This window comes from Mustela lutreola, chromosome 9 (genome assembly GCF_030435805.1).
Source record: "Mustela lutreola isolate mMusLut2 chromosome 9, mMusLut2.pri, whole genome shotgun sequence".
Lineage (NCBI taxonomy): Eukaryota > Metazoa > Chordata > Mammalia > Carnivora > Mustelidae > Mustela > Mustela lutreola.
In genome coordinates, this window is record NC_081298.1 from 73,013,237 (window position 1) to 73,038,096 (window position 24,860).

General features: G+C 43.2%; 1 long non-coding RNA gene and 1 pseudogene across 4 annotated transcripts; both read left to right on the top strand.

The window, feature by feature from the left end:
- Window positions 1-12,445: 12,445 nt before the first annotated feature.
- On the top strand, window positions 12,446-21,063 carry LOC131808601 (uncharacterized). Of its 4 annotated transcripts, XR_009344847.1 has the most exons (5): window positions 12,450-12,780; window positions 16,215-16,370; window positions 16,635-16,801; window positions 17,167-18,551; window positions 20,531-21,063. It is a non-coding gene; the product is annotated as an uncharacterized LOC131808601 (long non-coding RNA). The 4 variants fall into 4 exon arrangements; XR_009344846.1 differs by having other exon boundaries at window positions 12,446-12,780; window positions 16,635-18,551; XR_009344849.1 differs by lacking the exon at window positions 17,167-18,551 and having other exon boundaries at window positions 12,477-12,780.
- A 1,518-nt stretch (window positions 21,064-22,581) lies between these two features.
- On the top strand, window positions 22,582-24,414 carry LOC131808600 (homeobox protein NANOG-like; annotated as a pseudogene).
- The last annotated feature ends 446 nt before the right edge of the window (window positions 24,415-24,860 follow it).

Below are 24,860 nucleotides of genomic sequence, written 5' to 3' on the forward strand. Positions count from 1 at the left end.
AAAAATTTCAACAAGGGACACCTGGGTGGCTCAGTTGGTTAAGAAGCTGCTTTTGGCTCAGGTCATGATCCCAGTGTCCTGGGATCGAGTCCCACATCGGGCTCTTAGCTTGGCAGGAAGCCTGCTTCTCCCTCTGCCTCTGCCTCCTGCTCTGTCTGCCTGTGCTTGCTTGCGCTGTCTCTCTCTCTCTCTCTGACAAGAAAATAAATAAAATCCTAAAATAAATAAATAGAAAATAAAAATTTCAACAAGGTTAGATTTTAGTTCTTTTAGTTCCCCAGAAAAGGATTTTATTTCTCCAGAAAGGGATTCTCTAATATCTTCCATGCTTTTTTCAAGCCCAGCTAGAACCTTGATAATCGTCATTCTGAATTTGTTTTTTGTTTTTTTTTAAGATTTCATTTATTTATTTGACAGAGATCACAAGTAGGCAGAGAGGCAGGCAGAGAGAAAGGAAGGGAAGCAGGCTCCCTGCTGAGCAGAGAGCCCTATGCAGGGCTCGATCCCAGGACCCTGGGATCATGACCCAAGCTGAAAGCAGAGGCTTTAACCCTCTGAGCCACCTAGGCGCCCCGATATTTGTCATTCTGAACTCTAGTTCTGGCATATTACTAATGTCCATATTGATTAGGTCCCTACCTATTGATACTGCCTCTTGTTCTTTTTTTTTCCTTTCTTCTTCTTCTTCTTCTTTTTTTTTTTTTTGTGATGAGTTTTTCTACCTTGTCATTTTATCCAGATAAAAGTAGATGAATGAGAAAACAAAATACTAAAAGGGTAGCAATGATCCCAGAAAAATATCCACTACCCAAGACAGAAGAGACCCAAAACCAGGGGGAGAAGATAGGGGACAAAAAAGGAAAGAAAAAAAATCTATTAGATTGGTGACTAGAACAGAGCCACACACTTGATTTTGGATGTATTTTTGTCTGTTAGAAGAAACTACCTCCCAAAATTTTAAAGAAAGAGAAACTTACATATATAAAAAAATAAGGGTAAACATGATGAAGGGATGAAGTATGACTGTAAAGATGAAACTTAAAAAGATTCTTAAAAAGGAATTGATAAGACGTTGGTTGAAAAAAAAAAAAAAGAGAGGAAAGAATGTGATCAGGCTGGAGACTAGAACAAAGCCATGTGCTAGATTTAGGGTATATTTTGATATATTAGAAGAAATTGTATCCCAAAATTTTTAAAAAATAGTTTTATTTTGTATTTATTTATTTATTTTTTAAAAGATTTTATTTATTTATTTGACAGAAAGAGACACAGTGAGAGAGGGAGCACAAGCAGTGGGAGTGGGAGAAGGAGAAGCAGACTTCCCGTGGAGCAGGAATCTGATGCAGGGTTCAATCCCAGGACCCCAGGATCATGAGCTGAGCCAAAGGCAGACACTTAAGGACTGAGACACTTAGGCATCCCTGTATCCCAAAATTTTAAAGAAAAAAAAAAAAACCCTATATGTATACAAAAAAGTAAGGTTAAATATGACTATAAAAATGGAAATTTTAAAAGATTTTTTAAAAAGGTATTGATAAGATGAAATAGTTTTAAAATGTCAAAATAGGAAAGGAAAAATTTTAAAAATGGAATGAGAAAAAAATAAAATTAAAAAAATTTAAATTTGAAAGACTGAAGGATTATGGGAAAAAAGCCATGAATTCTATGTGTTGCTTTCCCCTAGCTTTGGAGTTCTGCCGTTCTCACTGATCAGTAAACTTGGTCTTGGCTGGGTGTTCTTGCTGATCTTCTGGGGGAGGGGCCTATTTGTGAGATTCTCAGTTGTCTTTGCCCAAGGCAGAATTGCACTGCCTTTGCCTGGGGCAAGTCTAAGTAATCTGCACAGTTTCAGTCTTGGGAGTTTTGTTCCCTGAACGCTTTCTGTACAGCTTTGTAGATGGAAGTGAAAATGGTGGCCTCCCCATCTCCGGTTCCATAGGAACCGAGCGCTCAGTGCCCTGCTGTTCAGAGAGCCCTCAGAGAAAAGTAGTTAATCCCTCCTGTCTTCCTCGCCTCCAGCCACAGTTCGTGCCTACCCAGCCTGTGACCGAGAATTTCTATCCCTGCTGCATGGTCCGTTTGGAGTCTCCAAGCCCAGCAGATTCCTACCACGTACTCCTGCACCATTCCTCCCCAAGGAGTAAGGTGAGTCTCCCCAGATCTGCTACTTGTGGGGACCCTGCTCAAAGTGCAGTGTCCTGACTGTGCCTTATATCACAGTTTAAGGTAACCCTGAGCTGAGAGCCCACTGCTCTGCTCTGTCTCTGCAGGTGGCTTCCCTCTTTCAATACCTGGGAGCTCTGTCACACTCAACAACCCTGGTCTTTCTGGGACCCCATGGGTTCTGAGGGCACACTGTCACCATGAGGGCTCCACTCCCTACCCCCAGCCTCTGGAGTGATATCCCTCAGTCGTAGGAAGGAGACCTCCCCCGTGATCTCTCTTCCCGTATATTGCTTCAGATTCACTACTTTGCATGTCCTACCTTCTAGAAACTGGTTGATTTTTCTGTTCCTAGAATTGCTGTTCTTCTTCTCTTCTGTCTCCTTTTGAGCTTGTAAGTGTTCAGAATGGTTTGATAACTATCTAGCTGAACTCCTGGGACCAGATGATATTTAGATCTACTCCTCTGCCATCCTGCTCCTCCTCAAATGGCCTGTATATTTCTTAGACAAGTCCAGTTGCTGAACGGAGCTTTGTTCTCTGGATGATGCTTTTTGTGGCACATGGGAGGGTGCTGCACAGCTCTGGCCTCTTCCAGGGGCTGGCTTCCAAGTAACATTCAGATATCAGGAGATTTTATTTCCTCTCTGACCCCAGAACTCTACCTACATGTCCCTGGCATGTGCTTCCTTAGCCTGTGGACATGGCATTATCACAGTGTGATGTAGTGGCCCATTTCCTGGTCCGCGTGCTCCCCTGGTTGCATTTAACTGTTGTGAATTGGTGTACCCAATGGGTCTGAATGTGATGTTCTTTGTATAGCTGTATAGTGTTGAGATTACTTATAAAATACCTAATGAAACTTTTCACCCTTGAATAGCCAAAGAAAGTATTATGTGGAAAACAACTGACAAATTGTCTAACTTGGTTTGGTGTGAAGCAACACTCAATGTTCAAACCAATCCCAAGGGGAACCTGGACAACCCAAACACCATGACAGGATAGGACTGCCAAAGGGGAGATTTATTTATTTATTTATTTTAAAGATTATATTTATTTGACACAGAGAGAGAGAGATCACAACTAGGCAGAGAGGCAGACAAAGAGAGGGCATGAAGCAGGCTTCCTGCTGAGCAGAGCCCAACGTGAGACTCGATCCCAGGACCCTGAGATCATGACCTGAGCTGAAGGCAGAGGCTAAATCTTTACACTGAGCCACCCAGGTGCCCAAAGCTACGTTTTTTTTTTTTTTTTTTTTTTTTAAGATTTTATTTATTTTGTGGATATAGAGAGACACAGTGAGAGAGGGAACAGAAGCAGGGGGAGTGGGAGAGGGAGAAGCAGGCTTCCCACTGATCAGGGAGTCCCATGCAGGGCTTGATCCCTGGACCCTGGGATCATGACCTGAGGCAAAGACAGACACTTCACAACTGAGCCACCCAGGCACCCCCAAAGGGGAAATTTATAGCTAAATGCCTATATTAGTTAAGAAGGAAGATCTCAAATCAATTACCTAAACTTTCACTTTAAGAAAGTAAGAGAGGAAAAAGGAACTAAGCCCAACAGAAGCAGAAGATAAAATCATAAAGATTTGAGTAGAAATAAAGTAGAAATCCAATAGAAAAATGTAACAAATGAAACACTGCTTTTTTTTGAAAAGATCAAGAAAATAGACAGACTTATAGCTTGACTGGCCAAGACTGGGGAAAAAAAAAGAGAAAAGACACAAATTATTGAAATCAGGAATAAAATAGGAACATTATTACCAACTTTACAGAAATGAAAAGAATTATAAGGAAATACTTGAACAACAGTATGCCAATAAATTAGTTAACCCAGATGAAATGGAAACTTCCTTAGAGAGACATGAATTACTGAAACTCACTCAAGAAGAAAACAGAAAGGGGTCCCTGGGTGGCTCAGATGGTTAAGCATCTGCTTTTGGCTCAGGTCATGATCCCAGTGTCCTGGGATCAAGCCCCACATCAAGCTCCCTGCTCAGCCAGAAGTCTGATTTTTCCTCTCCCTCTTCCTCCTACTCTATTTGTATGTTCTCTCTCTCTCCCTCTGGCAAATGAATAAATACAATCTTTTTTAAAAAAGAGAAGAATATAGAAAATAAATGTGTGTACATTAACATTTTTTTTTTGGGAGAATATTTTTTAGAGCAGTTTTAGGTTAACAGCAAAATAGAGAGGAAGGGCCAGAGACTTCCCACATACCCTCTGTCCCTACACATGCTTCCCCTATCATTGACATTCCCCCAGAGTGGGACATTTGTGAGAACTGATGAGCTTACACTAACATGTCATAATCACCCAAAATATGTAGTTTATGTTATCAGTCTTGGAGTTGTACATTCTCTAGGGTTGGACAAATTAATAGCGATATGTATCCATCATGATACTATCATGCAGAGTATCTTCACTGTCCCCAAATCCTCTGTGGTCTGCTTAATAATCTCTTTATTTCACACTGACCTTCAGTAACATTGATTTTTTTTTTTTTTTTTTTTTTTTTTTTACAATTTATTTATTTGAGAGAGAGAGAGAGAGCTGGAGGAGAAGCAGAGAGAGAGAGGGAGAGAATCCTCAAGCAGACTCCCTTTTGAGTGTAGAACCCAATGGGGTTTCCATCCCAGGACCCTGGGATCATGACCCGAGCTGAAGGCAGAGGCTTTAACCCATTAAACCACCAGGCGTCCCCTTGATTAGATTTTTAGAGCTACCCACAGACTTTAAGGGTAGGGCAAGGGGAAGAAAAAGGTAGATTCTTTCTCAGTAGCTTCTTTACTTGTATTTCTCACGTTCTCACTACCCAAGTGTAGACATCCAGGGCTTGCGCCTGTCCTGCCTCTTCTGGGTCAAGTCATACGGGCTTGGGAATTTATGTATCCCCAGCGTATTGGCAGTGGCTCTCCACTCAAACAAAGTTCCAGGGGTTTGGTTATTCTGTTTTTATTTCTCTTGATCTTTTTGCAGCTTCTCTAGAGTCTCATGGTTCATGGCCCTTGCCAGGCAGGCCAACAAGCTTGATGAGGAAACATTGTTATCTCTGAGTTCACCATCCCCACCCATCTCTACTGTAAAACTGCCAGCCTTCCTTCACGGGAGCCATGCAGTGACCAATGGCACCTTGGCCTCCCTACCATGGGCTGCCCCACACCCTTGCAGGTGATGAACTTGAAAGGTACTGGTACTCTCTATCAGGCAAACATGTTCTCGTTGTCCAGAGAGCATTGGACTGTCAGGTGCAGCCTTTGGAGGTAGAGGTAACCTGTGGAGGTAACCACCACCCAGTGCCAAGATGGCAAAACTGCCTTCTGTGAACTCAGGAGCTTTAGTAGAAGGTCACCAATGGCACTCAAGTATTGAGGTTCTCGTCTTCCTTTTGGCACGGTGGTGTCCTTTCAACAAATCTAAGCATGGGCTTTTGAGGAATGGAAGCATCCTCAAAAATTGGGAGCAGGAGCAGCAGCATTAGGCCAGTGCTGCTGGGCAGGGCTGCCCCCAGATCAGACAGCGGTGCTCACAGGAATGGTGCCCTGGCATAAGCCAGCAGCCACTGCATGGCCACGTGGGTCAGAGTGGCTGCAGCCGCCTCCACCATGGAAGAGGGTGGTGCCCCTAGATCCACACTGGCATCCCCCCAAGACTGCTGGTATTACGGTGATTTAATATGCATTTTCTGGGGTGCCTGGGTGGCTCAGTCAGTTAAGCAGTTGCCTTAGGCGCAGGTCATGATCCCTGGGTCCTGGGATTGAGCCCCATGTGGGGCTCCCTGCTCTGCAGGGAACTTGCTTCTCCTCTCCCCTGCTCGTGTTCTCTCTCTCGTTCTCAAATAAATAAATAAAATTTAAAAAAAAATGAATTGCTATTCTCTTTAAAAAATAATAATTTGCATTTCCCGATGACCTATGGATGTTGAGCATCTTTTCATATGCTTCTTTGCTACCTTCTTAGATGAGGTATCTCTTAAGGTCTTTGGCCCATTTTTTTAATCAGTTGTTTTCTTACTGAGTCTTAAAAATTTTCTGTGTATTTTGGATAATAGTCCTTTATCAGGGGTGTCTTTTGCCATTGTTTTCTCTCTCTCTGTGGCTGGTCTTCTCATTCTCTTGAAGTCGTCTTTTGCAGAGCAGACGGTGTTCATTTTAGTGAAGTCCAGCTTGTCAGTTATTTCTTTCACTGATCACAGCTTTGGGGTTGTATCCAAAAGTCATCACGGTCCCCAAGGCCACCCACATCCTCTCCTGTGTTTTCTTCTAGCAGCTTTACAGTTTTGTGTTTCAACATTTAGACCTGTGACCCATTTTGAGTTTATTTTTTGTGAAGGGTGTGGTATCTGTGTCTAGATTGTTTTGTTTTGTTTCACACATGGAAGAATATTTTCCTTTTAAGAAGAGTTTTTCTTTTAAAATGTGTTCAGTGCTGGTACAGACAAGCACTGATAGCACAAAAGAAGAAAACAACCCTATGACCTGAAGATAATGGATACGGTTTTGCTGTGAAACCTTCAGACATGTGCATGTCTGCAGGAATGTTATAGGAGGTTAAAATGGGGCTCCTTGTGCACACTTCTGTCTGAAGCCCTAAAAGTCGATTACACTACAATAAGTAGCCAAGGACCCCATGTCCCAAATATCCTAATTAAGGTGTTATGACTTCTATTCAACTGACACAGGGGAAACTGAGAGATTATGAAACAGGCTCTGCCAGCTTGGAGCAATCCCCCTCTAGTCTCACAGTGAGGTCTGAAGAGCAGTGAGAGAAAATTCTGCCAAGAACATTGTTGATGGGCTGGATCCCATGCCACCTCCCAGTGGGAGAGGAGGGCGGTCCCTAACCCCAAGGCAAGTGAGGGACCCTTGAGGATCAGAGAACAGTGAGAATGTGTGCCTCCTAGAGTTTGGGGACTGGTACCTGCCTTTTGCCAAGAGATGCCCACAGGTGAGAGACTGTAGCTGTGCCTCAGTCTGCCCAACAACAAGGAGAAAGAAGGACTGCCCTCCTCAGTGGAGGGCAAAGATGTATAATCTTTACCAGAGGCCATGGGACTCTGAGGAGGGAGCCGGCCTGGGTTGCTGGAAAGGGGAACCACACTACAGGACTCCTGAGTGGGAGGACAAAGGGCCCAAAGGAGAAAGTCAGCATAAGGGAGAATGCTGGAGACCACATGGGCTGAGAAAAGAATGGGATGCTTCCAGCTATGAGAGGGACAACATTGTCCACAGAAAATCTTGGGAGCAGCCTGCAAAAGCACCTGTCAGATAAAAGAGGCTGCAAAGGTCTGTGTGGCCAACCACAGGAGCCAATGATGGTCTAGGACTCTGCCTCCTATTGAAGGCTGCCCTTCCCCAATCTCACCTCAGGCTCCACCTCCCTACCCCCACCCCCCACCATGGAGGGGTCAAAGGCAAAGGGAAGAGGAGCAGCTCTGAGAAGAAACCCTTCCACGATTCTGAGCTCATAGCAGTTCAACCTGAAGGAGAAGACTCCCCTTCGAATAGAGAGAAGTTCAATTGGACTAGATGTTTTAATTCTCAAAGTAAGACTGCCTACCTGACTGCAAGAGACCGGAAATACTGAGAACTGCCTGAGATTTCATCCACGGTCCTCAGAAGGACAAATCCGCAGATCGGGTTTCACGGAAATGTGGGAGAAGAAAACAGTTGCTTTATTATTGCACTTGTGCCTGTGTTGGTCAACAAAATGGTAATGAATATAAAAATTATTTTTAAACAAGCATTGGGTCATATTAGGATCTTATATCAATAAAATGACTAATGTATGTAAAGCTCCTAAGTGCCTTAGTTTGTTATCTACTAAGTGCCTTAGTGTGTTATTGACTATTATCATCATCATTATTAATGATTTTGTAACCAACCTTTTTTCATTTAATGATCTATCCTAAATGTATTTTCATGTCAATAAATACAATTAAAGTGCACAGTCAGAATGTGAGATCCACACTGTCTGTTTATGCAGTAATGTATCCTCCTATTTACAACAGGGCCTGGCATATAGTAAGTAATTGATACATAATTGTTAAATGAATAATTTCAAATGGATGCTGTGTTGTTGTGTGGAATGTACTGTAGTCACTGATCTTTTATTATTGGTTAGAAAACATTGCAAATAGCCACATCTAGGTGCTTTCATGGTTATAAATCAGCCTCTAAAAATACCCTTGTTTTGTACCTTTGTGTATGTCCTTAATAATTTTCTTGGTATAGTGTAAACCTGGCGATTCACAGACCTGTACCCCTGGGGATAAAAATACATGTCTATAAAAAATAAATAAATAAATAAATAAATAAAATAAAATAAAAATAATTTTCTTGGTATAATTTCCTAGAAGAAGAATTGCAGGGTCAAAGGGTATAAACGTTTCATCAAAACTGAAAATTCCTGCCAAATTGCCCTCTGGTGGGATTTTGAGGCTAAGGAAGAACTAGGAATTTCCAAGTACAGAGATGATGATTATTTTTTTTTTATCTTTGCATATCTCTAGATATTTCTCAGTTCCAAGAGTTTTGACATGGCTTCAATGCAAGAAGGTTTTCTGCAAGGTTGAAAATAAAAACATATTTCAAGAACTTATTCTAGGGCATAGTTGACTGAGTGAAATGGAAGGAAAAATAGAACATTTGGTAATAGAAGTGTGGTGAGTAACTCCTGAGCCCAGTCAGCTTTGAAGAGCATGGATTCATCTCCAAGCATCACAAAGAAGATAACAGGTCAAAATGTCACTATTTATTGAGCACCTAAGTATGGCACTGCACTAACCACTTTGGAGTGTAGTGGCCTGTGGCTGCCATCCTCCCACTGCTCCCCATGTCCAGGCTGTCAGCTCTCCAGGGAAGAGCCATTGTTGGCTTCAACTTGCATCCCTGGCATGCAGCAGGAGAAAGGCTGTAGATGTAATAATACATGTTTGTAAGATGGAACAAAACTCTTCTAGGAAAATTCCAGGGGGTTTGGCACAAACTCTGGAAAACAAACACACATACATTCATTCGAATGATGAATATCAAATGTGAGAAACCAAACCACTGTCATCTTGAGCTCTCACACTGGAAGCTCTGGCAGATTTGGGGTCTTGAGCCCCTTCTCAGATTGGTCCGCTGTCGCCAAATTTGTTCAGCACAAGCATCTAGTCAGAACTGATCATTGTGGAGAGCCTGGGTAGCTCAATGGGTTAAAGCCTTGGCCTTCATCTCAGGTCATTGTCCCAGGGTCCTGGGATTGAGCCCCGCATTGGGCTCTCTGCTCCGAGGAGAGCCTGCTTCCTCCTTTCTCTATCTGCCTACTTGTGATCTCTGTCAAATAAATAAAAATTAAAAAAAAAAAAGAACTGCTCATTGTAATGAGTCTTCACTGTGCTCCCTTGGGTGAAATGGCAGATGAGAATGGAAGCCATCAGAAGCTTGAGACCTTGAGCCAAAGAACTCAAAACGTTGAAAGCCTCTTGTAGGATCTGTGTGTTGAATCTGCCTTTGGGGTTTTGGCAGGTTCCCTGGATCTTGTTGGTGGGTGAGAGAAACAGTATGCCAGGTGTTGTTGACTGTCTACCCAATGTCTGTTCACTCCGGCTTCTTTACTATAGAACCCAATATTATTATTAGAGACAGCAAAGCATCTAACTAAAAAATTTTATTTCCAGGCCTGCTTTGAGCATGGATAAAAAGGGAGTTGTTGGATGGGACTTCCAGAAACATTCCTAAAGGAGATTTATCCATCTTCCTGACTTCCTCTCTTCTTTCTTCTTCATACCCAGATCATAGACACAAATAGCTGGAGCTCCAGCAGCCACTTTGCAGCCATGAACTTGAGGTTGAAAATCAATACTAGGGATGTAAAGCAGAAAGAATAGGAGACTTGAACAAAGCAGCCCAACATTGCCTGCTTTCAGCTTTAGTTTACTTGAGAGAGAAACAAACCCCTATTTGTTTAACTACTGTCACTTAAGGACCCTGTTACTAGAGGCTGAAGGTAATTGCTAAGGGAATGATGACCTATGGGGTGAAGGGCCCAGTAGCACCCACAGGAGCATTTTGCAAATTTTGGCGAGGTGGGGTATATTTTTTGTTGCCACAGTATATGGCACTGCTTGTGTTTAGCTGACAGGAGTCTGAGATGTCTTGTCCCAGATATTCATGTAGATTTAAAACAACAGTGAAATGTTTATAATGACCTGTGCCTTCAGCATAATTATATTTTACGAATAAATTGAATGTATTTTTTGCATGGCTTCAGACACACCTAATTTTCCAGGAAGGTGACTGCCATGTAAAACAAAAATTTGGGGGGCTCCTGGGTTGCTCAGTTGGTTAAGCGTCTGCCTTCAGCTCATGTCATGTTCTCACTTTCCTGGGACTGAGCCCCACGTCAGGCTCCCTGCTCAGCAGAGAGTCTGCTTCTCCCTGGTCTGTGTTCTCTTTCTCTCTCAAATGGGTAGGCAAAAATCTCCAAAAAAAAATTTTTTTTTAACTCTTTTTTGGAACTCTACAAAGATTTGCTCACTATTTGAAAAATTATGTCACCAATGACAACACTAGTTGTATGCAGTGCAACACACTGTACTGATTTAAGTTTATGAATAATTACAGCACCGGCTCCTTTGTTTTATCTTCTGTTGTAGTTGGGCCTGAGCAGTTCCATGTCGAAATACATATTACTTTATTACAAATCACCAGCCTTTTATTTCTTCTTTGAATCCTTCCTGTCAAGGCATTATGCTGATTTTATTTTTGAGAAAGTATGTACAGGTAGGTTATCTTATATGTATATTATATATTATATTATTATTATATTATTATATTATATGTATATTCCACATCAGGATCATAAAATGTGTCCCATTAAGCAGGGAGGAGGGCATTGGTCTTGACAGTACCTGTTGTCCTAACCAATGCGACTCATATATACTCAGCCTCTATCTGCCTTGTTTGCTTTAGTGCGAAGAGGCAGAAAGAACTGGCAGTAGAGTGAGTTTTGGGGGTCTGCCCGTCAAGCAAAAAAGGTGTTTTTTGTTTTGTTCTGCTTTTTTACATTTATCTGTGGCAAGCCTGGCTTTAGGCATAAGAGCAGAAGACACATCATGAGCAATGCCGTTTGAGAGCTGATCATCTCCGGGAGAGCAGAGTGTTAATCCATGATCCACCACCGACAACTCTGTACACATTAGTTTTTCAGAGGACACAGAATTAGGACAGAACTCTGTGTTGACAGAGGGGGAGGGAGAGTAAGACACAGTTCTGGAACTCCAGGGACTGAGAAAGGAGAGAGAGGGGAGGTAAAGAAACGACAGTGGCCATCTGGGGGTAGGGGAAGGGTGCCAGGGGAAACAGCACGGCCAGGACCGCTGAGGGGACCTGTAGCCAGCATGGCCAGCCCATCGTTCGCCTCAGTCACCCCTCCAGAGCGACTGAATTAACCACATCTCACACTCCTTAATTGGAGCAGATAATTGGCGAGCTGGCTTTGTGCACAGGAAGTGTGTGCAGTTAGATTTGGCAGAGTGGAACAGGAAGAATGGGGACCACCTGATTTCGTCTTGTGCCAAGGAGGGCGACACAAAGCGGCAGTGTCTCCTATGGAGCTTGGCCCGGACAAAGCCGGGGGACAGAGAGCTCTGTGCAAACTGGTGGGTGAATAGGGTCTTCCTGGGAAGATTGCTAGAGCAGATGACAGTCAGGAGCTCTAGGATTGGTGATTAAGCTGTGATTAGGCTGCTTTGTGACCTTGGGAAAGTGACTTAACCTCTCTGTGTCTGTTTCCTCAGCTGTAAAACAATTGAGGAAATGAAAATCCCCCTTAAAATCCCATCACTCCATTCCATCTGATCCTCAGATGTGGCTTGAATGTCTTCTCTGTGGGTAGAACTGTGCCAACTGTGCAGGGGGCTATGCCTGCTTCCTTGACACCCGGGCACTCCCCCCTTACCCCTCCTCATTTCCTTCCCCACACCTGCCCACAGCAGTATGGAGGGTGTGAAACAAACAAATATGAACAATCCTTGTGTGTCTGTGGGGGATTAAATCTTTACCTTCTCCCCAGATAAATCTCAACCTACTTTTACTTCAGGCTGGGAGATATCTTGGTCTAACCTCCTGACCCAGCCCTTGGTGGGCTCTTCTCTCAGATATGCCCTAATGGGCACGGACTTAAGGGGGCTGTTGCCAGGACAACAGAAACCAAACACTGGTGGATGTTTCTGAGGATGTGGTAAGTGAGGTATTCACCTGATGACCATCCCATGACTGTCAGGCTTGTTTTCTAGCTACTTTTTGGAATCTTCATTCTTAGAAAACCCTTTGTTACGAAATATGCTCAGGACTGGAAAGGAAACGAGGTTCAGTCAGCGATACCCTCAGTGTGAACTCTGGAATAGCATTTCCTTTTGAAAGATTCATCCTCATTTTGCTCCTGACTTCGTGCTGGTGTGTGATGACTGTGTTTCCTGGGGATTTCCAACCTGAGCAGTCATCAGCCCAGGCCCAAGGACAGAGGACACCCACCCTGAGGACAGAGATGGCTGTATTGCTTGCATGACCACTTCTGTCCCACAGTGGAAGACAAAGGGAATCAAGAGGCTGTGCTTGTGTGACCCTGGGTGAGTCTCTTTACTTCCCTGGATATCAGCGCAGCAACTGAGGCATTTAATAACTTCTATTCTTGGGGGAAAGTTGAGGGCAAGTTACTGAAGCATGCTGAATACCCGTTTGTAACAGACATTATTATTTTTATTGTTTTGCTTTTTGCTTAAATTTTATTTGTCAAGGTCTAACAATTATACAAGTGACCAAATGATTTTATAAAATCATAACATTTTGGTAAAATCATGTGGTCTTAAGTTATTCTTGAATAATATTACCATTCATTATAAGTGTTTAAATGCAGAAATGTGTCAGTATTTTTCTTATTAAGCTTGGTCATCACATGTAACTGAGTCTGAATTACAGACAGAATAATCTCATAAAAGGGGTAAAGTATAGGAGTGCCTTGCTGGCTCATTTGGAAGAGCATGTGATTCTTGATCTTGGGGTTGTGAGTGCCAACCCTACACTGGGTATAGAGATTAAATAAATAAAATTTTAAAAAAAACTGGTGAAGTGTAAAAAAATATGGCATAGCTATAAAAATCACTCAACATCTACAAAGAGAAAATGAATCAGAAAGTCTCATGTCAATCCCACAACTAACCTGTAACGGATTTATTAATCAGAGAATCCAAAATAACATTTTCCTCACCGGACTGTTATAAGGATTCAATGAGAATATCAAGTTACTGGTGCCCAACAGGTATCTAATAAGTGATAGTTATTAATATGTTTCTACCCTCAAAACAGACACAGCTACACATAGGCACACGAGCGTGTATGCACGCACACATGTTCTCTCTTCTGGTTCTTTTATAGACAGCCCAATTAGTGGAGATGGATGGATATTCTCTTTAGAGTGTGAGCACAAGAGGTAGTCATTTATTTTTTGCTTTTTGGGGTGTGGGCCATTATCAGAGATGAGTAAATATTCCTTAGTGTCCCTGAGAATCCAGCCCTGGCTAGGTTAGCTCCTGAACTCACACTTCCAGGCTAACTGGGGACACGACCCTTATAAGTAGGAAAAACAATCCAAGATGGCACTTGAATAAGTAACAGCTGGATTTTGCAGCATAGGTGGCGTTCAGACTTCACGATCTGTCTAGAACAGTTCATGGTTCTGTGGCTACAAGCCCTATGCACAAAGGCTTTGTGGAAGAGGTACATGTATTTTTTGGCCTTGGGGGAGAAGAGAAGCCACTTGTGGAGTAGGAACCAATGTGAAGGGCAAAAGAAATCTGCTTTCTCTGGCTGAGGTGGACTATGAGGCCAATGACAGAGGTTTCTGGTGTTATAAAAATGGTGTCTTGGGATGGTCCTGCATCACTCTGGTAAGAGACCAATTTGGGCTCCTTGAGTCATGTGTTGTGGGCCAGTCACTAGTACCGGGTTCCTTCTGCTTCCATCACATACACTTCAAGGCGTTACTTCATTTGAAAGGTTCAGATGTTATAGATAACCACATGGATTTTCAACAGCAAAGTAGTGGGTCAAGTTTATCGGTTGTTGTGTTCTGTCTACTCCCCTTTCCTCTGTCTATCCTAGTGGAATACTATTGGCTTCTTCTCCTGCCTGGAAATGAGGGCTTGGTCTAAGGGAGGGCTCCAAGCTCTGTCATTTACATGGTAAAGTGAATCAATATGGCTCATCAATAGGTATATTCAGGCTTCCAGGGAGGTGCACAAATGTTCATTATACAGCTTGAAGAACCTTTCTATGGGTACAGCCGTGTAAACACCCCCAGACTGAGAGTGAGAACACTTCCAGATCTTTCACAGGGGCATGAACATTTGAACCATATTCTTATATTACGAATGTATTTGTCCTTTGGAAAAGACATTTAACTTGGGAAATAAGTGGGGGGAGGGGAGGAGATTATAAGGATAAGACTCACATCAGTCCCCTGATTAGTTATTGAGCAAACATGGACAGAGTGCGCACTGTGTTCTGTGATCCATGTACATTCAAGGTTGGCTTTGGAACCAGTTCTATGACCCTCAGACTCTCCTCTTCTTCTCTTTAGCTTCACTGCAACTGTCCTGATGAGACTCTCTCTGTCTCTCCTAGACCAGTGATATGGCTTCCTAACTGGTCTCACTGCCTCCAGCTTCTCTAGTTGTTTTTTAATTTATGAACCTATTCATGTACTTCTCTGCTAAAACCCTATTAGTGGATCTCCACTAATGGCTCCACCAGGAGCCAGTGGGTCCTGGCTCCTCTCTGTGGTGCTCCTGGTCAGGAACCTCTTTTCCAGCCCTGTTTGCTGCCTCTGCCCTCATAGCCACATGATCTTGCTTCTCTTTCCCAAATACATGCCTTTCACATGCTATTCCCTTTGCCTGGAATGCCTTTCCTCACATTCTCCCCCAAATCTTCCACATAACCTCAGAGCCATCCTGTCTTACTTTCTTCCTCTCATATCCCCTATCCATTCTGCCATGAAATCCAGGTGGATTTCAATGGACTTCTGAATACTGCCAGAATCTGTGTAGGACTTGCTATCTCCACCACCGCTAATCTCTGAGACCCGCCGTCACCATGATCAGGTCGCTAGCTCCCTGAATGGCGCCTTGGCTTCTGTCCTTGCCCTCCCACCCACCCATTGCCTCCTCTCAACACAGCAGCTAGAGTGACCTTCTTAAAATGCATGTCAGATCATGTCACACCTTTGCTTCAAACTGCCCAAAGCAAGAGTGGGTGCAATGGCGTGTCCCAGTCACCAAGAGGCATTCCTGCACATACCCTCCCTCCCTGCTCCGTTGTGTTGTATTCGTAGCTTGGAATTGGCCATGGTGGGAGTATTTATACCACAGGAACTGGCAAATGCTTAAAGAACAGGCCTTTTTTTTTTTAGACCCAATCTGCCAGCACACCACTGCTCCGATGGTCACCCATTTCTCTCAGGGTTAAGAGCCATAGTTGTCATGATTGCCTGCAAAGCCTCTGCAGTCTGGCCTTGCCTCCTGCATCGCTCCAGCCTCACTGGCCTCCCTGCCCTCCCTCACACAGGCCAGCACCCTAGTGGCTGTGTATGCCTTCTCTTTCTAGAAGTCCTTGCTCAAATGTCACCTCCTCAATGAGGCTTCCCTGACTTCTTCAACATGACTTTTAACCCCCACATGAGCTGTCCTATTTCCCCCACAGCATTCTAACTGTTCTAGAATTTACTTGTTCTTATGTTTACAGTCTGTACCTCCGCTGCACCCTCCCCACCAATAGGATGCCATCCCCATGAGGGCAGGGATTTTGGACTGTTTTCTTCACTGATGGGATCCCGTGCCTGGCACCCAGAAGGCACTCAGAAAGAATTTCCTGGCGGACTGGCGGACTGGCTGACTGAATCTCCAAATGCTTACCTCCTCTGCAATAAACCTTCCTGAAACTTGGCACTTTCCTCCTTTCCATCCACAAAAGGTCCTGATTCTTGTCCTCTATGTTATGCTTGCAGCTCCTGAAGTTCTTCTGTGGCATCGTGATGATTTTCTTATGACTGGCTCCCCCACCGGACAGCTGTCTGGGCTCTTCAAAGACACCCCCAACACCTCCACCTCGCATGACCCCCATTGCTAGCTGTTTAGTGAATGCATGAATGTACATGTGAATGGTAAGTAGAATATGATTCTCACACAGGTTAGTCTTCTCCTCTGGAGGCCCCCTCATGATGGCGCTGCTGGGAAAGCCTGAGGCAGGGAAGGATGGGGAATGATCCTTGGTGAGGTGGGGGTGGGGGTGGGGAGGGAAGCAGCCCTGAGTGGGGGGGCCAGAAGGGAGTCTTCTCTCTTCTGAGCTCTGAGCAAACTGGTTATTATTTCTTTCTATTACACTCCTCACACCCTCCCTCTTCTCGGCTGTTTCTTTCACCTTTCAGACCTCTGAACTTTGATCCAGGCCAGGGTGAGCTTCAGGTACAGGGAGAGAAGACAGCTGCCTCTGTGGTGTGATCTGGGGGCTTCAAGAAGTTTCTTCACTCTGGTGCCACCTTCCTCGGATCTTCCTTTTCTTTCCGTTTTATTGAGATACACTTAAGACACAGCAGTAAGTTAAAGATGTACAGCATAATGAGTTGACTTACATATATTATGAAATGATCACCACAATTAGTTAAAATTTATTATCTCATATAGAGGCAAAAAAAAAAAAGGTTTGAATGTTTTTCTAGTGCTGAGAACTTTTAGGATTTATACTTTCATCAACTGTCCAACATACACAACAGTGTTTGCCAAAATCATGGAGTCACACATTATATCCCTGGTACTTATTGATCTTATGACTGCAAGTTTGTGTCTTTCGACCACCTTCTCCAAAGACCACCCCCACGCCTCCTTCCTGGGTTAACCACAAATCTCATCTCTTTTTCTCTGAGTTTGGGGTTTCACTTTTGTCTCTTTTTAAAATTCCAGATGTAAGTGAAGAGGCCTAGAACCTAGAACCTACTGGTGTCTCAGCAAATGGCTACACAGAAACAAGGTCCAGGAGAATCGGCTCCCAGGGTTTCTAGAGCACACAGCAGTTTCAGGCAGCTGCCAGCCTGGGGTCTTCCCCACCCAGAGTTTCTGAAGGCTGCATTTCGGTGGCCTCAGAGCTGAGAGGAAGGGAGCCAGGGACAGGGAGGGGTGGGGAGGAAGGCTTGTCTGTCCCAGTGAAGCCCCGTCCACCAAGGCCAGCTCCACTTCTGTTCTCACTGCCCAGCCTCCCAAGGACAATGAAGGGGCTGCGCTGTGGGGAGAGGGGTGACTTGTCTCCTTTCCCAGCCATCAAATGAGGAAGCAGGGTCCACACCCTAACTCTCAGCCTCAAGGGAGTACAGGATGTCCTAACACGTCCTGTAGAACGACTTAGTAATTTTCCAGTTACTAATTTGCCTTACCTGTTCTGTTCAAACAGGCTAATTGTTTCCTCAAAAAGACTCAAGTGTAGTGGGATGAGGTCACCAGAGACATGCCTAAACAATTACAAACTCTGGTCGTGGGCGCGCCAAGAGACTGGTAACCAGCTCCTCAGACAATGTTGGTCTGATGTTATCTTTTCTAAAGCAAATTCGGTGAGGATGCGCCTCCTGGTGGTAAGATGCGATTCTGCCAGGCAGGAAGACCCCCCAAAGTGATTCCTTCCCTGGATAGAACAACTGGGCGTAGGTGCTGCTTTTGGAACGTTCTCTGTAAAGAACATTACTGTTATTTCTCAGTAACTATTTATTGATTGAAATATGAAATAAATGTGATTAATATAATCCATTCATAATTGTGATCTCGGAAGGTGTGAATTTTAATCAAAGCAAAAAATCTGCAAAGGCAGAAAACAGGGAAAATTGATCTATGGTCTGATAAGGAAAGAGAATATAATTTTGAAAACTTCCATATACTTTCTGGCTTTTATATTGTGGGTATTATATTCTCTATTGACTTAGAACAATTCCATTTTTTTATTACAAAAAAATTCAAATATACCAAAAAATAGAACAGTAAATCCCCATATAGTCACTACCTAGGTTCCAGAGCTGTCATGATTTTGTCATGCTCACTTTTTATGACCCATTAAATGTTTCACCCTTAGATATTATAGCCCCGACATCATGTTACATTACCATAAATATTTCAGTATGCATTTCTTTTTTTTCCCCTAAGATTTTATTTATTTGTCAGAGAGAAAGAGAGAGAGGAGAAGCAGGGGGAGTAGCAGGCTCCCCACTGAGCAGGGAGCCTGATGCAGGACTCAATCTGAGGACCTTGGGATCATGACCTGAGCTGAAGGCAGCCATCTGACAGAGTCACCCAGGCGTCCCTCAGTATGCATTTCTTAAAACTGGGTATTTTCTTACGCGTTTCTTAAAACTGGGCACTTTCTTACATGACCACTTGCCATTTTTACATCTAAAAATTCATAATCCCTTGGAATCATCGACATGCTCATGTAGTCCACATTCAACTTTCCATAAATATAAAACTTTTTGCAGTTGTTTGTGAATCTAAGAAGTCCACACATCACGTTTGTTGTTTGGTTCTCTCTCTCTTTGTCCCTCTTTTCTTTCTCTCTCTCAACTTCCCTCCCTCATTCCCTCTTACTTAATTTCTCCTTATGTAGAAGGAAATATACAAGTATTAAGCACATAGTTCAAAGAGTCTGGATAAATGCATACACCTGGCAGCCTACATCCTTATCATGAAAGAGAATGTTTCCCTCACCTTAGAAACTTTCCTCCTGTACCTTCACAGACAACTCTCCCTTCACCCCCAGCCACTGCTCTGACTTCTCTCACTGTGGATGGGTTTTTCCTGTTCCTTGTTGTATGCAGCTACTTGTCCTCAGCATATTTTGGGGGTTCATCCCTGCTGTTGCATGGTTTTTTTTTTTTTTTACTGTGAGTTATATTCCATCATCCACATGTACCACAATCTGCTTGTGCACATTCTTGTTGCTGGACATTGGGAGAGTTTCCAATCTGGGCTCCTGAGGAAAAAGCTGCTAAGAATATTTTTGTATGCGTCTTTTTGTAGACATGTGTTTTCATTTCTCTTGGGTAAATACCCCAGAGTAGAATAACTTGTCACAATGAATGTGTATGTTTAACTTTGTAAGAAAACCCTACATGTCTTCTCCTGAGCACACCCTCTTTATCACTTTCCAGTTGTCAGGTGGTCGGCATTCTGCATACGGCCAACAGCTTCCCTGAGGTGTCCCCTAACTTGTCCCTGTTACCTCTGGGTTGCCTATAAACCAGAAGTCTGATTTAAAACCCAGGTGTGATTCAGTTTAAGTATGTGGGCAAGGATGCTTCAGAAGTGATGTTGTGTACTCCGTCCCACCTCTCACCTGAGAGAGGTGAGATGTATATTTCCTTCTACATGCAGGGAGTACCTGCATGACACAGTTAGCTCTCTCTTCATTCAGACACTGAGATGGATCAGTAAATCCGGCGGTGGGGACCCCCTGAGCCCCCCTGTGTATACTTACCCCCAGCAACCCTTCGTCTAATAGTATCAAATGATCTTTGCCTTGAATTTTTGTCAGGAATTGCAAAATGTTGATTTTTTAAAAATTCTATCAACCTTTCACATATATCACATGGGATTCTGCAAAAAGGAACCTTTCTTCCTCAACTTTCTCTCATGGTTGTAGAGGAAAGGCAGGAAAAACACTTAACTATATGTCTTCAGTTTGCTTGTGAAAATTTTTAGTTTGGCTTATTGATTGTTAGAAACTTTTAAAAAGACTCCAACAAGAAAAGCTATCCCAATCAAGGATTACTCAAATGTAAGAATTCCCTCACTTTGCTTGAAGTAAAAGACACATAATATAGAGGAACACTGACATGTCAATGGACCTAGAGATATTGTGAGCTAAAGAGTAATATTTGTTAGGTCACCAGGGCTGCTCGGTGTGTTAAGTGGCCAACTCTTGGTTTCCAGTCAGGTCATGATCTCAGGCTTCTGAGATCAAGCCCTGCATTGGGCTTCCTGCTGAGCTCGGAGTCTGCCAGAGGATTCTCTGTCTTTCTCCTTTTCTCTCTCTCTATCCGCTACCACTTACATGTGTGCATGCTCTCTTTCTAAAATAAGTAAATACGTCTTTTTAAAAAAAGAGTAATAATTATAATGATAATAGTTACTAACATTTATGGAACATTTCCTACTGATTTAGTGAACTGCTAATGAAATTTAACTCATTTTCATAATAATTAGTAACAGAGAAAATAAGAGTCCTAGTCATTATGTAACCCAAAGGGCCTTATTCTGGTTATGTTTAACTTTTTTTCTTTTTTTTAAGATTGATTTATTTGTTTGAGAGAGAGTGCAAGCGCACATATGGGCAGAACGAGAGGGAGAGAGAATCTCAACCAGACTCCCTGCAGAATGTGGAGACTGATGTGGGGCTGATCCTACAACCCATGAGATCACGGCCTGAGCAAAATCACAAGGTGGATGCTCAAATGTCTGAGTCATCCAGGTGCCCCGATTTGCTTTGATCAATAGTATATGACAGATGTAATATACAAATTCCAGAGTGGGGACCTTAAGGAACCTTGAGATTTTGCCATCACTCTCTTGGAACCTCTCTGTGCTGCAGAGAAGTTCACAAGCTTACTAGCTCACTAAGAGGCCACAAGGAAAAGAACTGAGGAGCCCAGTCAACAACTGAGGAGCCCAGTCAACAGCCAACGCCAACTGCCTGTTAAGCAAATGAGACATTTGGACTCTCTATCCAACACTGCTCTGTCAAGATGACTGCAGCTGTAAGAGTGGTCTTAGGAGAAACCTACAGAATTGTGAGAAATAATAAAGCATTACTGTTTTAAGTCACCAAGTTTGGGGGTCTTTTGTTATGCAGCAATAGATAACTGTTACATGAAGTGGAATGGTCACAGGAACAAGATCATGTAAAGGCTTACTAACATGGTAAAGAGTCTGAGTTTTGTTCTACGTGCTCTGGGGAGTCATGAGGGTTTTAAGAAGAGTGGTATGTTTAAAAAGATCACTCTGGGGGTGCCTGGGTGATTCAGTTAAGACAATTAGGCGTCCAACTCCTTTTTTTTTTTTTTAAGATTTTTATTTAATTGTTCGAGAGAAAGAGAGAGAGAGAGAGAGATAGCAGGAGCACAGGGGAAAAGGAGAAGCAGGTTTCCTGCTGAGCAGGGAGCCTGACATGGGGCCCAATCCCAGGGCCCTGGGGTCATGACCTGAGCCAAAGGCAGATGCTTAACCAACTGAACCACTCAGGCATCCCTAAGTGTCCCACTCTTGATCTTAGCTTGGGTCTTGATCTCAGGGTCAGGAGTTCAAGCCCTGCATTGAGACTACTTAAAAAAAAAAAATCATTCTGGTGCTGTGTGGAGAAAAGATTGTAGCTGGGTAAGAACGGAAGTAGGGAGATGAGCTGGGAGGCTTTTCTGGGCATCCAGACAAGAGACGAAAAATAAGTGGAGAAATTTGGGTCCTGCTAATGGATTGGCTTGGAAAGGAAATAGTGAATAACAATCTTCTTTCTTGAAATGCAGGGTTACATAAATATATGTACTATGTATATGGCAAGTCAGGATTTTTTTTTTTTTTCTTTTCTATCTCATTGGTGGAGAGGGGGAGTTCTTGGCAAGCAAAAGTAAAGAGACAGAGACTTGGTAGCCTGACAAGCACTGAAGTTATGTTTTGGGATGCAGTCAACATTAGCAAATTTTTTCTTAAATAAAAGAAAAAAATAGATTGCCCTGTATGTGCTCTGCTCTGAAGAATCTGACAAGCCAAAGACTCCCCTGAGCTCATGGAATGGAGTGCTGGCCCCAGGAAGATGAACCTCTGTAATAGAACCAAGTTTGGTGGAGGGGAAAGTGTGGGAACCTGGGGAAGGCAGTAGAGGAAGGAGAGGAGAGGAAGACACCCAGGTGGGGGGGAGGGCAAAACTGGAAACCCATCCAAGACAAAGTCTAACTGGGAGAAATGCAATGAGAAAAGTAAAGAAATGCTCTGTGTATGCAGGAGTGTGGTGAGACTACTTTCCTTCTGGTGATGGACTGCTTCCCAAGCCCCCTCCAGGTGCTGCAAGCACATCTGGAGCTTAGCCAGATGTATGTGTATTCCCAGCCATCACTGAATGTGAACGGCTGAATGAGATATGGTTCTTGTCTTTAAATTTTGCCGTTTAGTTGAGGGCACATGTCTTAAAATATGGTGTAATAACAATATAAAGAAAATAAATGCTTACCTTTTCCTGGATTGGGCTGGTTGGCTCTTGCTATCCCATCTTTTTGATATTCTTTTTTTTTTTTTTCAAGTAGGCTCCATGCCTAGCATTGTCCAAGTGGGGCGTAAACTCATGACCTTGAGATCAAGACCTGATCTGAGATCAAGAGTCAGACACTCAGGTGCCTGGATGTCTCGTTGGCTGAGTGACTGCTTTCAGCTCATATAATGATCCTGGAGTCCCATGATCCAGTCCCACAGTGGGCTTCCTGCTCTGACCTTCCCCCTCTCATGCTCACTCTCTCTCATTCTCTCTGTCTCTCAAATAAATAAATAAAATCTTAAAAAACAAAAAAAAAGAGTCAAACACTTAACTGACTGAGCCACCCAGGCAACCCCCACCTATCTTTCTGATACTCTTATATCTGGAGATCTTCAGTGCTCAATTCAGCAGCAAATATACATCTGGAGATATTCATATTTCTCTAAGCTCTTCCACATAGATGAACCTTTCTTACAATTTTGCTCCCCACCCCCACTACAATTCAGCATCATGAGTGTGGGTCCAGCTCAGCTCCAATGCCCACCTGGTCTCAGAGCATCCAATTCTAGGGATTCTTGTCCAGTGCCTGAGATTTATGGACCTGAAGAACATTATGCATCTTTGCAAATGTCTTCTGCTGAGACACCCTACATGGAGACCATCTCTCCTCTTTCTTCTTCTATGGATCTGCTTTTCAGGACAGCCCTGATTCTTCAACCAGTCCCAGAGTAAAACTAAGATCCACTTCTGTAGAGGAGAGCACAGTGAAGAAGGAAGATACCGACCAGTGAAGAAACAGAAGATCAGAACTGCCCTCCCTCAGACCCAGCTACATGTACTCAGTGAGAGATTTCATGGACAGAAATACCTCAGTCTCCTACAGATGCAAGAACATTCCAACATTCTGAACCAATCAGGTTAAGACCTGGTTCCAGAACCAGAGAATGAAGTGTAAGAACAGCAACTGGCCAGAGAATAGCAACAGTGTGACTCAGAGCAACTCAACAGCTACAGAACATCCAGGCTTCTCTTCCTGTCACCAGAGATAGCTGATGAACCCTTCTGGAAACCATCCAATATGGAGGATCAGACCTGGTATAACCCCAATTGGAGCAACCGTTCCTGGAACAGTGAGACCTGGTGTCCCTACACCTGGAATAACCAAGCCTGGAACAATCAGCTCCACAGTTGTGGAGAGGAATCTGTGTAGCCCTGGATCCAGTTCCAGCAAAATCCTGTCAATGGTTTGGAGTCCATCTCAGAAACTGCTGGGGAAAGCTACAGTGTAATGCTGCAAACCACTAACTGAAGTATCCAGCAAATAATGCATTTATTCCCAAATTACTCTATGAACACACAGCATGAAGATATGTGATGATGAGTATATTATTCAATCTTGGTTTGGGGAGTGGCTGTATTAGTTCTCCTAAGCTTTGTTTTGTAGGGTCCTATATCTCTGCTTTGATATTGTTTCTCATTGTACTGATTGTGTCGAAAGAGGGGGTATTATTGGAGTCTGATAAAAGGAGTTTCAGTAGCGTTGGCTGCTGTGGGCAGCATGACAAAAGATGTTTCTGGCTATAGATAACTAGATATAATACTAATTTGGATATCTCTAGGCTCTAAAATCTAACCTCAAGAATAGGAAGTAAAAATACAAAGATGTGTGCTGAAAGATGATTTGCATTTTCTGAGATTGTAAGGCTTTACTTGTTAATAACCTCAGTTGTTACCATGAAGAGTTAAGTTATACTGTGCTTTGTCGATTTCCTCTGTCCTTTGTGTTGTTTTACTACAATTCCTAATTTGTTCAATATTCTAGTATTTGTAGGAAGATGTTTTGTATTTTAATTTATCATGATAATAGTACCAGTTTGGCCTGTTGGTTTATAGGCTTAAGTACAAATAAATAAAATGCCCACTTAAAAGATATAGAAAATAAATACCAATAGTGGTCCAGATTTTTAAAATGCTAATGGTCTTAAAAAAGATAACTGAGGAAGAGAAAAAAGAGTTCGTGTTGTGAAGTATTTGTCCAGATGGTGGGGAGCAGGGAAGCCATTTAGAGTAAGAGGAGAGGTGCACACACACATGGGAGAATGTTGAGGAGGTTGACTGAAAATCAGAAGCAGTGAAGCAGAGTGTGGGAAAGGAGGTTGGGGCCCAAGGATTCAGGTGTTTTCCTATTTCCACCTAATCTATGAAGCTAGCAATCTGGGGCAACAGAGAGGGTCACCTAGAGTCAGGGAGGACACTTGGAGGCCATTTTTAGGTAGACTAGTTGTTTTAACTGAGGCCTGCTGATTTGTAGAGCTACAGAGAAAGGCAGTCCAAACATGTCCCAATACAGCCACTTATAGAGTCAGAGAAGCTTGTGCCC